We start from the raw sequence: 15,328 nt of genomic DNA, 5'->3' as shown, positions 1-15,328 counted from the left end.
TAATGCTATTATGGCACAATTCCTGCCTGGAAGACACTGATACAAATTCAACATTCAATACTCTATTTGCGAGAAAGTCAGCTATTATATGACGAATTCATATACTAGCTTCTCAATATTAGCAGTAATAATGAACGCTCCAAAAATGTCATTACATTCATTTATAACAAACTTCCGAGGTTGACATCTTCCATAATTAATAAAAGCATTTGCAGTTTCAATATATTTCTCAATGTTTAATCCTGTATATGCAAAGTCATTGTTTACAGTACAGATGTTTGTACACCATGCAAAAAGAGGGGAATTTTTTCCTTTATCTCTTTGAACAAGTAGAAAAATAACAATTTTCTTATCAACTAATAACTATAATCATTGTATAAACATATTGCTAGATTGATGTTGGCCAACTACAAGCCCACTCCTTTTTATATTGTTAAATCTATGATTCTATATTTCTATGATTCTATGATCTCTAGAAACAAGATTTTAATTATACAGTGAGTCTACAAAACATTTGTTTAACTCACTACCTGTTTGAGATTCTATCAATATTTAGCAGACAGATTTTTAACAACTGAGGTGAAAGTCATGAAAATATTTGTTTCCTACACATTTTGGCATAACCACTGCCATCAACTTAAGCAAAAAGTGGAACCCTGCTGTTTATTCTAAGGGTTCTAAATGTCTATTAGCATTTAAAAAGAAAATCAAGGACCGTACTTTCATATGAGGCAAGTGTCTGAGTGTTGTTTGGTATCCATTTCTGAGGATTTTAGTGCATTCTAGCAATGTATAAGTTATCTTCTGTCTCCCCCCTGCCAGACAAAAATGTATTTTACTTTGGATTGTAGAATACAATATTGGTATAATATGTTTTCTTCACATTTTATCTTTTTATTTCAAAATTATAATACAAAATATTTTAATTAAAAGGAAAAGAATTATGAATCCATTTCATTTTTTTCTCTCCTACTGCTTTTTCACACTCGTGTTTTCCTGCCTTTGTTTTTCCCACTTTTTTCAACATCTTTTCCCTACTTTACTTTTTTATTCTTATTTAATCCATTTTCAAGACCTTCTCTGCCTTTCTGTCACTTCCGATTTTGATTTTCTTCTTTTCATTCTTCTCTCCTGAAAAGTTTGTTTCACCTCTGTGTGGTGGGTTGACCTTACCCTGCCGCCACATGCGCATTCAGCTGCTCTCTCACTCTCTTCTTCAAAAGGACAAGGGAAGAAAATATGATGGAAAACCTCATGGTTCTAGGTAAATACATGGATTTGGATGGTGAGAACAACCACAAAATTAAAAACACCTTCTTCTCTATTCCCTCCCCATCTCTCCCCCCTCCTGCTCACGGCTCCCTCCCTCATAATACACCCATCTGATATTTTTTTCACTTTATCTCCTATGTATTTCTCATGTCCTTCATGTGTATTATGTTGGTCGTAAATGCTGACAAAATGATGTAAAATTCTGAACTGCTTAATTGCCACAGAAGTTCATTGTATTTTTTTTCTCTTTTGAAGTCCTTCTACTCCCACAATTTCCAAACAGAGAAGATTGTAGATGGCTTGAATTTCAGACGAAAATGAATTCCTTAAACTGTTTAATGTATATATATATGTATGAAATATCTGGAGACATTATGCATGTCTTTCAGCTACGTGATGGGCTACATACATGATATGACCATGTTCACATGTGAAACCTTATCACAATTAAAATATGCCTGTACTGTAACTCTACTTTCATGCTTTGCCATCTGCACAACACAGATACTAAGTTGCTACTGTTGGAGCTGTGCTTATGTCTCATTACAGTGTCAAGGCCCTCATAAAGGTTTTTTGAAGGGTTAATACCGCCTTAATGGATTTCATCAGAAGCAATGTTGCTGTATGAATGTTGTATGGAGATCTAAAATGAACTCCCTACCCACAAATACATCCCTCTCCATACAGTGCCAAATGGGATGCATTTTCCCTTCAGATTTCATAGGACTTTGAGCACTGACTAAATCACAGGCCCAGTCTGGAAGTGTTTTTCCCGGTATGATACAACATAGAATTTCAGAAATGGAACTTGCTATACTTGTGGTTATTTTATATTGCTAGTTACTTTTATTAAAGATGCAGATCTGGGGTCTGACTCTGAAAAGACAGGGAAACATTAAAAGAACAAATCAAAACGTAGGCTTGAAGAAATCAAGAACAATCAAAGTTGCAAGGATCCCCAAACTTCCCTTCGTGCCTACTTTTCCACCTTTGTATCTTCCTCCAGCACCACACCACTTTCTTTTATTATGTGAGTATCTGTGGCTACTAAATAAAGACAGATATCATCAGCATGTCATCTAATGAAATTATCAAAGGAAAACAAATATTATCTGAAACTGCTGTTCATTTTGAGATTGTTGATATTAAGAAAATCCTTCAAAGATTATGTACAAAAGAACTTTTTAATTCTGTGAAAATATATACAAATTATACACACCAGCAAAAGTTAGGATATGTTATTAGATTTCCCATGTCAGGAAACACTATTAAAATTCATGAATTACCTATTAAATATTCTTTCATATCAATGAATCTGTATATAACATATACTGCTGAGCCTGTTTTCTGTTTTAACTTGCTGTCATATGATAATATTTTCATAGCTACTGGTAGTTAGGGGTAAGTTGCTGTTCCCACTATAAATGTTTCCATTATAGATCATACTTAACATGTGAATTAACCATGGCAATCCACTTTAATAAGCATCAGACTGAATCTATGGGCACTACACATTTCTGTTACACAGCATGTAACTCATGTTCCCATTCACTTTGAATAATAAAGCTACATAATCCAGATATCCGTTAGAGTACACAAGCGTGGTAGTTTCCCATCCAGATAAGTATGTGCAACTCAAATTACATTCCATTAACATGTTAGCTAGCTGATCACAGAGAATGGGGTGTATTCAGCCAGAAAGGGTAGGAGCAGTCCAAATGAACAATTTTAATATATTCAAAGACAAAGGAGAGCCAATGCATTTTAAAGTGAGTAACTTATAGTGCTAAACCACAATTTTCTCCTTTGGTATTTATTTCACTTCCCTAGTATCTTAGGGGCGGATGAAGCTGCAGTTCAAATATATTACTTCAGAAAAGCTTCAAACCTGCCAGAAGCTGATAGACACCTTCAGGTGGTGACACAGCCTAAGCCAGGAAATGGATGGGATTCCTAAAACCAGTATATATTTATCAGTCAAGATTTTGAGGTACTTGCTGAGATACTTCTTCTAGCAGTTGTCATAAAAGCTGAGCAAATTGTGTAGTTTCCTCACTGCTTTAATATCCCAGTTCTGCATTACGAAGATTGCTGATGGATGTAAGCCTTATGATAATTATTGTGGAGTCTTTATGCCTCCAGGTAATTCCAACTAAGAGAAGAAAAAATAAGCTGGGAAACAGTGCTACAGGGCAACTCTTAGAACAAGTACATATGAGAGGAAGGTTAGATGAAATTTTGGTATGTGTTTGTTCTGAACTACCAGTGAAGCCATATTCTGCAGTGGAGAAAGTCTAAAGATACTAACTTGTATCTTTTTCTTGGTGAGGACAGATATCTCTGTTCCTATGCATCTATGTAAATGTATGATTATATGAACTGTAATCTAAAGAACATCTCTACTGGAAAGCTGAAGGTTTTTCTTTTTTCTTTTTTTATTTTTTTTTCTTAGATGCTTTAGCTCATGGAATCCAATATACATTATCTACCTTCAACTTTACTTCTCTTAGGTATTATTATACTATAATTGAAAGACATAATATATCAGGCCTCTATTACAGGGTTACTGAGCTTTGAAACAGGTAGCAGTCAAACAGCATCTCTTCTCTGAGAAGCCCTTGATGACATATGGTATTTTATTTAGAGAGAGTTAAAATATGTATGTGAAGAGAGAGTGCAGCCATAACCATTTCAAATGAGCACAAGCATCATCATAGACAGCACTTCCTAATATAGCTTTAATGCCTCTTGTGTGAAAGCATGATACAAATCTAGAAATGTTTACAAATGAATACATGAATATTCAAACTCCCAGAGATGCAGAGAAAGGGGTTGACCACATGTTGTGGTTTAACCCGGCCGGCAGCTAAACACCACACAGCCGTTCGCTCAACCTCCGCCCTCCCTCTCTGGGATGGGGGAGAGAAATGGGAAAGTGAAGCCTGTGAGTTGAGATAAAGGCAGTTTATTAAGACAGGAAAATAATAATAATAATAATAATAATAGTACTACTACTAATAACATGTACGAAACAAGTGATGCACAATGCAATTGCTCACCACCCGTTGACCGATGCCCAGCCTATCCCCGAGCAGCCAGCCCCCCCACCCCGGCTAGCCACTCCTATCTTTTGTTCAGCATGACGTCAGATGGTATGGAATACCCCTTTGGCCAGTTTGGGTCAGCTGTCCTGGGTCTGTCCCCTCCCAGCTCCTGCTGCACCCCTAGCCTGCTCGCTGGCAGGACAGAGCGAGAAGCTGAAAAGTCCTTGGCTTGGTGTAAGCACTGCTCTGCAACAATTAAAACATCAGCATGTTATCAGCACTCTTCTCATCCTAATCCAAAACATAGCACCCTACCCGCTACTAGGAGGAAAATTAACTCTGTCCTAACTGAAACCAGGACTTTTTCACATTTTTTATCTGTTCTATCTAACATAAGAAGTTTTCTATGAATAAAAAGTGTGTCCATATGTCTCTTTATGCTATTTTATAACTTAAAAAAAAATAATTAGCTGAATAAAGCTGAGTCCTAGAACCAACTGGACTACTAGCTTCTTTCCAACTTACTCGTCTGTTTCTTCCCTTCCTGAACTCATGGAGGGGTGGCCTGCAAGAAGAGGTACAATCAGCTTGATACTTTAGCAAGAATCTCAACCTTCTAAAATTCTGCTATAGGAGAACTCATGTGCCAGTTCACGATACGGAGGGACTGTGTGTCTGGGTACATGACAACAGCATGTGTACACACATCACAGCTAGGGTGCAACACTGCAGCTTTGTCATTCGTTCTACAGGAGCTGCTTTCAATGCAGAACCCTCACATGAAACAATATAACATGCTTAGTTGCTCTCTCTCTTTTTTACTTACTTTCTTTTAAGAAAGAAGGAAGGAAGGAAGGAGGGAAGGAAGGAGGGATGGAAGGAAGGAAGGAAGGAAGGAAGGAAGGAAGGAAGGAAGGAAGGAAGGAAGGAAGGAAAGAAAAAGAAAGAAAGAAAAAGAAAGGAAGAAAGAAAGAGAAAGAGAGAAAGAGAGGAAGAGAGGAAGAGAGAAAGAGAGAAAGAGAGAAAGAGAGAAAGAAAGAAAGAAAGAAAGAAAGAAAGAAAGAAAGAAAGAAAGAAAGAAAGAAAGAAAAAAGAAAAGAAATAGAAAAATGCCTATGAATTTAAGGCCAGTTATGTATTGCAGTTGTAAATGAACCAAATAATAACAGTATCAGAATCTGGGGTGCATATTTGAAAACTGGATTGAATGGAAAATTTAGTCCTTTGCTGTGGTTCATGGACCAAAAAAAGTAGATAACTAATAGAACCTGCCAATAATGACTTTGAAAACCAGAGTGTGCATTACAAAGATGTATCAGTGTATGAAAAAAAAAAAGAAAAGAAAAAAAAATAAGCTTGTCAAATCTGTTGTTATATGTGGATTTGACATCAGCCTTGCATAAAAGCTTTTTCTGATTGATAGTGCTACTTAGAAATATGGAAAAATGAATGAAATGTTCAGTACTTCTTTATTAATTGTCACACACTTACCAGACTGCTTACATCTTTTACTTCATAGTTCTTTTATTTGTAGATTTAAAAAAATAATAATAATAAGAGCGTAGAATGAAGGTATTAAAACTACAATACTTTCAATGGACTCAGTTTTTCCATTCTTATTCATAACAATTAGTAACTCATCCTATGGTTAATCCATTTACTTTAAATAGTGGTTATCGAGATGTTAAATACAGGATGTATAATCAGGAAAAAGAAGATAGAGATTTAAGAGGACTTTTTCATAGCAAAAAATGATCAGTTTTATTTCCACAGCTAGCAAAATGCAAATGTAAGCATTTATTTACTCATGTTATGATTTCTAAATGTCTGCAAAACATCTTGAATAATCTTTATTTGGACATTTAGATATGTGTAAATCAGAACTCTCAGAAAACTGTAAATCAGAACTATCTGTAAATTAGAACTCTCAAAAAAAAAAAAACACACATGAAAAACTTGCTTTGAAAACTAAAACTTTTCTTTGAAATAAGATTAGTAAGAAAGATGTATTTTGGTTTAACTCTTAACTTCATTTTTGCTTTATAAGGACACCTGTTTAACTTCAAATTTCCTTTGGTCTACATGGTGAGATGAAAAATGATCATCTTGTGTCACTTAGCAGCTCTGCACTGGCATAATGGCATTCTGAATCTCAGGAAGAACACCAGTGCTGCTATTAAAGCCTTCTAAGCATACATCTATGTAAACCCATGTCTTTTTATGCCCCTGTATAATCAAAATTTAACACTTCACTGATGGTAAATGCCCACAAATTTTTGGCTGATTTCGCAGACTGACTTCTATTTCCGTTGGAGTGGTTGACTACATCATGTTGACTACATCAGTTTTTGTATCAAAGTCCCTTAGCCAAATTACACCTGATGATTTTACTTGTATTGTATAAATTTGACCCTGGTCAAACTGTTCTGTCATCTTACAATTAAATGAAATAAGATGCTGGGAGTGGAGACTTGTAGCTTAGTACAGGTATCAGTAGTACTGCTCATCTTGAAAATGAGCATCTATTTTTTCAACCTTTTAAAAACAGGACTAAATGAATTACTATGTGAAAACATTGAAAGGAAGCCATTTGGAATGAGCTGATTTTTCCCAGCTTTGGTAGCTTGACTATGCAATTTGGTTTTTGGTAAAGACATTCTTCCCCATGTTTCAATTTCTCTAGGCTAAATGAGGAGGTTACTAACCTTGGCTGTAGAAACATTGAGATGTACAGATTCAAAATGTCCTTTCTTTTTAAGAGTGTAATGTTTAACTAGAAGATCTAGGTGATCTCTATTTCACTGAGGAACTAAGAAACTAATTAAATTAAATAATAATTCCTCGAAGGAAAGGGAGCAAAACAACTGAAAGGAAAGGAGGGAAGATTTATATTGCTCGCTTCTGAATACGTCACATATATCCACCCCTTATTCCATACCATTTATGTCATGCTCAGGTTACACTCTTTCCAATACATTCTAATTAATCTCCATTTTCATCTATGGTATATAGCAATCATGGTAGTGATGACATACAGTATTTTATAATAATTAACATACTACAATTCAACTCATGAGCTATTCTCACCCAGTATTAAATCCCCTCGAGGTACACACCGGACCTCCCCATTCTTTTGCATTACCCACCAAGTGCATCCAGGTCCCTGAGCAAAAGCAATCCCACAAATGGGTTTGCCTTTTCCTGAGGCAGGAGTAGCCCAGACTGTTTTACCCAACATGTTTCTTACGTGCACTACAGGAACTTTATCCCCTTCTACAGTGCGTAACAGGTTTGATTGGGCAGGTCCAGCTCAGTTGGCAGATCCCCTGGTATTGACTAACCAGGTGGACTTTGCCAAATGTGTTTCCCAATTTTTGAATGTCCCAGCACCCATTGCTTTCAGTGTAGTCTTTAACAGTCCATTGTATCGTTCAACTTTCCCGGAGGCTGGTGCATGACAGGGGATGTGATACACCCACTGAATACCATGTTCTTTGGCCCAAGTGTCTATAAGGTTGTTTTGGAAATGAGTCCCATTGTCTGACTCAGTTCTTTCTGGGGTGCCATGTTGCCATAGGACTTGCTTTTCAAGGCCCAGGATAGTGTTCCGGGCGGTGGCATGGGGCACAGGATATGTTTCCAGCCATCCGGTGGTTGCTTCCACCATTGTAAGTACGTGGCGCTTGCCGTTGTGGGTTTGACGGAGCGTGATGTAATCGATCTGCCAGGCCTCTCCATATTTGTATTTCAGCCATCGTCCTCCATACCAGAGAGGCTTTGACCGTTTGGCTTGTTTAATTGCAGCACATGTTTCACAATCATGAATAACCTGTGCTATAGTGTCCATGGTCAGGTCCACCCCTCGATCACGAGCCCATCTGTATGTTGCATCTCTACCTTGATGGCCTGAGGTGTCGTGGGCCCATCGGGCTATAAATAATTCACCTTTATGTTGCCAGTCCAGGTCCACCTGAGCCACTTCAATCTTAGCAGCCTGATCCACCTGCTGGTTGTTTTGATGTTCTTCAGTAGCCCGATTCTTGGGCACATGAGCATCTACGTGGCATACCTTTACAACCAGGTTCTCTACCCGGGCAGCAATATCTTGCCACAATGCAGCAGCCCAGATGGGTTTGCCCCTGTGCTGCCAGTTGTTCTGCTTCCATTGCTGTAACCACCCCCACAGGGCATTTGCTACCATCCATGAATCAGTATAGAGATAGGAACTGGCTACTTTTCTCGTTCAGCAATATCTAAAGCCAGCTGAACGGCTTTCACTTCTGCAAACTGACTCGATTCACCTTCTCCCTCAGCAGCTTCTGCAACTCGTCGTGTAGGACTCCATACAGCAGCTTTCCATCTCCGATGCTTTCCCACAATACGACAGGACCCATCAGTGAACAGGGCATATTTCTTCTCATTTTCTGGTAGCTTCTTGTACAGTGGGGCTTCTTCAGCACGGACCACCTCCTCCGCTGATGATATCCCAAAGTATTTGCCTTCTGGCCAGTCCATAATCACTTCCAAGATTCCTGGGCGACTGGGGTTTCCTATTCGAGCCCGCTGAGTGACCAGTGCAACCCACTTGCTCCATGTAGCATCAGTTGCATGATGTGTAGAGGGGACCCTTCCTTTGAACATCCAGCCTAGTACCGGCAGTCAGGGTGCCAGGAGAAGCTGCGCTTCAGTACCGACCACTTCCGAAGCAGATCGAACTCCTTCATATGCTGCCAATATCTCCTTTTCGGCTGGAGTGTGGCGGGCCTCAGATCCTCTGTATCCCCGACTCCAAAACCCTAGGGGTCGACCTCGAGTTTCCTCAGGTTCTTTCTGCCAGAGGCTCCAGGTGGCGCCATTCTCCCCGGCTGCAGCGTAGAGCACATTTTACATCTGGTCCTGTTCGGACTGGCCCAAGGGCTACTGCATGAACTATTTCCTGCTTAATTTGCTCAAGGCTTGTCGTTGCTCAGGGCACCGTTCGAAATCCTAACTCAAGTCCTAACGAAGTCCTAACTGAAACCAGGACACCACATTTGAGCAACTGGAAAAAATTACGAGACATTGCACAGTGGAAAACATTATATAGGTGGGACAAAGGGAAACCAAAAGGAGGAGAATAAGCTGAGCAATGAAAATGTAGTTCTTGACAGACGAGGCATAAGAATAATAGCAATAATCACTACATGGAAACAAAGATGTATTTTTCTTTAATGTCTAATACCACAAGAATTATAACAGATGTAAAAATGCAATCTTCCACCAACACCAAAATGTCTTTACATATGTCATGGGAAGCCCTTCTTCTTGTGTAAAGCTTTCTTTCATGTGTCACTGCAAAACTACAGGTAAATGGCTTCTCCACTAATTTCTCTTGCTTCTTCTTTTCCAGCTGCCCTGACCTTGTTTCCCTTCAGCAGTTGTATTCTCTAGGCACCTGCTGCAGCGGAAAAAGATCTGAATGAAAGGGAGCATTATATATGTTCAGTTACAACTGCTGTTGCACTATATTTGAGGGAACTTCTAAATTCAGGGAGTGATGACATGGAGAATATTGTACATTTGTGCAAAGTGCAAAAGCCTTAAGGTGCTCTTTTCTTCTTTTTATATCAGGGAAACAGGCCTCATTATGAACAGGTTATTTGCATCGCCAGGACTCTGAGTCCTGGCAGAAAGAAACTAAAGGAAGAAAGAACCCTTTTGCCCTCACTCAGTGATCCCATGTGGCTTCCCTTTCTTATCCAAGGTGAGATTCATCTTGTTTAATTATAGTTGTCTAAATTAAGTTGTCCAGACTGTTCCTTTCTATAATCAACAGGGTTTCCAATGATGATTATTCAAGTTATTTTACTTCAGGCTAAAGTATAGATCCGTCTCCTTTGAAAGTTAAAGGAAGTTAGATAATTATGTGGGGTTGTTTATTCAGTGCTATTGAACTATGCCTACCTTACGTCTTACCTTCTTAGATTCATATAAAAACTCTCTGCCACTGTTCCAAACAGTGAGCTACACTGTTTGGACATATTGCTTCAAAATTTTCTTTGTGAATTGTAGCTTTCTGATTAGCCCTTCAGTGAAAAGACAAGTAAAAAACATTTCACAAAGGAATTCCTTATATACCAAAAAAAAAAAAAATCAAGTTTAATAGTTTAATAATAAAAGTAGCAGAGAATTATTCATCTAAGCAACAAAATGAGTGTGTTAATAACTCTTCAACACTATGATTCTAGTTTGATCTTCTACCTTCTATGAATCCCAGATTTAATGCTTAAGAGCATTTGCTCTTTCTACATGGGTATTTTCATTTATTATTATTATCATCATTGTCATCATCATCATCATCTCATCATCATCATCTTTATATAAGCTACTAGTCCCCACCCAAATACGGTCAACACCTGACAAGTAGAGATCAGTATTTCATGGAGAGGGAAGAGACATTCAATGCTGATGACACGTGGTCACTTTATATCCATATCGCATTACTATAAAAGGATCACTTTTTCTTTTTTTCTTTTTTTTTTTTTTTTCTTTTTTTTTTTGCATGTATGGCATGGAATGTCTCTTTGGTGAGTTTGGGTCAGCCGTCATGCATCACCTCCCGACCTCTTGCCTAACATCAGCCTCCTCTGTGGTGGAATAGATGGGAAAAAAGAGAAGGCCTTAGGCCTGTGTGGTGGTTTTACTCAGCTAGGCGGCCGAGCTTCACCACAAACACTCTCTCACTCCCCCCTCCTCAAAGAGGAACAGGGAAAAAATACGATGAAAAGGGCTCAAGGGTTGAGATAAGGATGAGGAGATTGCACAGTAATTATTGTGACTGGCAAAACAGACTCAGCGTAGGGAGATAGTAAGATTTATTGCTTATTACTAACAAGCTAGAGAAGTGAGAAACAAAGGAAAGAAACCAAAAGCACCTTCCCCCCAATCCACCCTCTTCCACCTCCTCCCTGTGAGAGGCGCAGGGGAACAGGGGAACAGGGGTTATGGTCAGTCTATAGCGCTTCTTCTCTGCCGCTCCTTCTCGATCACTCTCGTCCCCCGTGCTGTGGGGTCCCTCCCACAGGATGCAGTCCCTGCTGAACTGGTCTGGCATAGGCTTCCCACAGGCAGCAGCTCTTCAAGCACTGCTCCAGATATGGGTCCGTACCGCAGGTCCATCCCTCAGGAGCAAACTGCTCCAACCTGGGTCCCCCACAGGCAGCAGCTTCTGCCAGGTCACCTGCTCCTGCATGGTCTCCTCTCCACAGGCTACAGGTCCGGCCTGGAATCTGCTCCAGCAGGGGTCTTCCACAGTCCGCGGCCTCCGTCAGTGCAGGTCCACCTGCTCCGCCGTGGTCTCCTCCATGGACTGCAGCGTGGAACCCTGCTCCACCGTGGTACTCCATGGGCAGCAGGGGGACAGCCTGATTCACCATGGTCCTCACCACAGGCCACAGGGGACTTCTGCTCCGGTGCCTGGAGCACCTCTCCCTCTCCTTCTTCACTGACCTTGGCACATGCAAGGCTGTTTCTCACTCCTCTCACTCTCCCAGCTGCTGTGTCGTGCAGCATTTTTTTTTTCCCTGACTTAAATATGCTCCCACAGAGGCGCAAAAAAACATCACTTATTGGCTCAGCTCTGGTCAGCAGTGGGGCCCTTACCTAACATGGGGCAGCTTCTAGATTCTTCTCACAGAAGCCACCTTTATGGCCTCCTGCTACCAAAACCTTGCCACGTAAACCCACTGCAGCCTGTACAAGCACTGTTCAGCAATAAACAAAGCATTGGCTTATTATCAACACTGTTTTAGCCATAAATCCAAAACACAGCTCCAAAGGTGGTACTGTAAAGAAAATTAACTCCATCCCAGCCAGACCCAGTAGATAGTGTTAGTGTCACTGCCAGTGACACTACATAATCCATGAAAACCTGAGAGGTCTGATGTATTTCCCAATTTAGATGGTTAATCATTCACTCCAAGGAATCTTCTGATAGCATGTAAATTAATGATAATAGCAAATAATAATATCAAATATTAGCTTAAAGTTATCATTGCTTTTTTGTTTGTTTGTTTGTTTGTAATGAGGCAAATGTTTAAACTACTTGGACACACCCTAAGAATTTTAACTAGGAAAGCTGTTTGGAAATGTCTGTATCCTCCTCAATTCTGTAATAGAGTCAATAGCTTTATAGTGATCATGATATCTTGCACTGCAATTTTTCCAAATACTTACAAGTGTCTTGCAAGCTAAGCTTATATACTTTTATTTGTTTTATTTTGATGTTTAGTTTTATTGCACCTTTGCCAATGGACTGAATTTAGGTATGCTGCAGGCTGGTGCTCTCTTCTTTATAACATCTAAGAAGCTGATTTTATATCCCTGACACATTCGAATAACAGATAAGAATTTATATAATGTACACATCAAGAAATATGGACAGATTTCAAGAATGGCATTCAAGTCTGACTAAAAGCTTCATACTACAATTAGATTTATTACATTTATTTAGCTACACACAACTTAACAGAACTACAGTGTTTGTGTGTGTATGTTTTTGTGTGGGGGGGTGTTTCTGTGTGGGGTGCATGTTGTTTTTTTTTTGTTTTGTTTTTTGGTAGTTATGTGGTCTCACACGCAGAACAATTTTCACTGACGTGGGAAGTACTTTTGATTGGCTTGTGAGATGGACAGACTATGTATACCTTCAAGCTGTATAAACTACTATAACACTAGTATAACACTATGGAAACAGTATTTGTTTGAAAATTTCACCATGTTTCATCCCCAGACACATCACCAGCACTCCAGTGTTTGTGCCCTATTGCCAGAAGAAAATAACCATAAGCTTTTTCAACTCACTTTTTATCCAGAGGCCATAGGCTTCGTTATAATACAATTTTGAAAGCTTCTAAAACCACCACACATTTGAGATTTCTATAGACCTAATTATTCAGATAAATTGATCACCTCAGATAAAATTGAAATAGCATTTCCTCAGTCACCAACCTCAGTTGCTTCAAGACATAACACCAACATACTTGCAATTATATCTTAAACTTAATAACTATATAAGTACTTGCTTTTATGAAGGGCTATGAACATATGGATTTAAAAGATCTGACAGTTATATTGGGTTATGTCCGTTGCCAAATGTCTTTAATGCAGACCATTAAATCTAAAAAATGATACCGAATTTTCTAGAGAGCAAGGTTAAAGACTATAAAAACAGGAAAGGGGTGTCTCTAAACACTTGAGAATATCTAAGAATGGATGCACATCTATTGTATATAAACTATGTTTTGAGGATGCTGTAATTAGAAACTCCATCAGATAAGAAGAGGAAAACAAAAGCCATAAAACCATGGAAGGCTGCATATTTTAACTTCAAGCTATTCTAGCTATTTAATGCCAAAGGAAAAAATGAAAAAGAGGAAGGAAGGAAGGAAGGAAGGAAGGAAGGAAGGAAGGAAGGAAGGAAGGAAGGAAGGAAGGAAAGAAGGAAGGAAGAGAGACAAAGAAAGAAAGAAAGAAAGAAAGACAGAAAGAAAAAGAAAGAGGAAGAAAGAAAGAGGAAGAAAAGAAAGAAAGAAAGAAAGAAAGACAGAAAGAAAGAAAGAAAGAAAGAAAGAAAGAAAGAGAGAAAGTATCAAACACATAATCAGTGGAAAGAAAACTATTGCAAGAGCTGTGGGATGTTCCACATCACAATAGCAAGAGCATCCAGGAAGGGATTCTGCAGCTCAGAAGTCTCTGTGTTTTATTAGCTATTTCTATGTTGGCAACAGTTGACTGTGTAATTGAATATATACTTACAGAGGGAAACCAATTACCCTTTATGATCCATCTTCCTGCTCTCTTCATGAAGTTTAAAGCAGAACACATTGATCCAGTTGGTGGAAAAGCTTCCAGCACAAACTCTCGCTGTCAGTTCATGGTCAAAAAAGCAGTGGTATGGCATTAATTTTCCACTGACTCCTGGAAAGTGAATCTGGTGAATGTAAGGATGCCTATAAGAAGTGAACAAACTCATACAAATGGGAATTATACTCTGCATATTAAATGCAAAATCAGGATTCTAGTTACCATTGCTGGACAGGTAGATAGAAAGATACATAGAGATGTTGAGCAATCAGAGGCCCAGGACCTTAAGAACTGCATAATATGTATCACTGTATGAAATCCTTGTATCATTGATAGCGTGAATAGTGATATACCCACTTTAAAACAGTTTTGATCTTTACGGAGACATATTTATATATTACAGCAAGATAACTTGTGACTAACAATTAATATAATGCTACCTGACAGTACATTCAAAATACACTACTTTATCAAGAGGCTGGGGGTGAGAATGAGATGAAGCAGGTTCAGGAGTGTACAGTTTGACTGATTGGACTCATAAAATGACAGAAATGTGAACAGGTTATTGGTAAAGAGAGGACTGCTCTAAAACAGTCTTGATAATGTATCAATGATAGTGTCATAACTAAAATATCTTAATACAAATAATTAAACATATATGCATCTTCTAATGGATCAATATTTTTGTTCAATGAACTGATCCAGAGACCTACAACAGAAATGTGGGCATTTCTAGGCTGTTCTAAGAAAATGTTTGTTACCAGGTAACTGCAGCTTGAAGGCCATTCAATGAGAACAGGGAATGGGTAACTGGGACCTCCAAAAGTTCAGGCACGTGAATATAACTGGGGTCTTGAAAAATCTAAATACAGGATGAGACCAGTGGCCCCAAGGATGTAAACACAAATTGCTGAAAGTTTATTGATGACTAAACATCACTATGGATCACTGTGTGAATGCAACCTTGACAGTTTGGTCCAATTTTAGAATATAAAGGTCAGATGTATAGAATTGCCTGTGATTAACAGCATAAGTGAAGACAGCTTTATATTACATACAAGACCAAAATGAAACATGTTTCAGGCCTGGGTATGCAGAAAAGATCACTTTGATATCCTGGGCTATTTTCATTGTCTATATGCATGTGTACACATATTTTATTGTCATTA

The sequence above is a fragment of the Cygnus olor genome, chromosome 1 (genome assembly GCF_009769625.2).
Source record: "Cygnus olor isolate bCygOlo1 chromosome 1, bCygOlo1.pri.v2, whole genome shotgun sequence".
NCBI lineage: Eukaryota > Metazoa > Chordata > Aves > Anseriformes > Anatidae > Cygnus > Cygnus olor.
Note: the sequence above shows the minus strand (reverse complement) of the source record.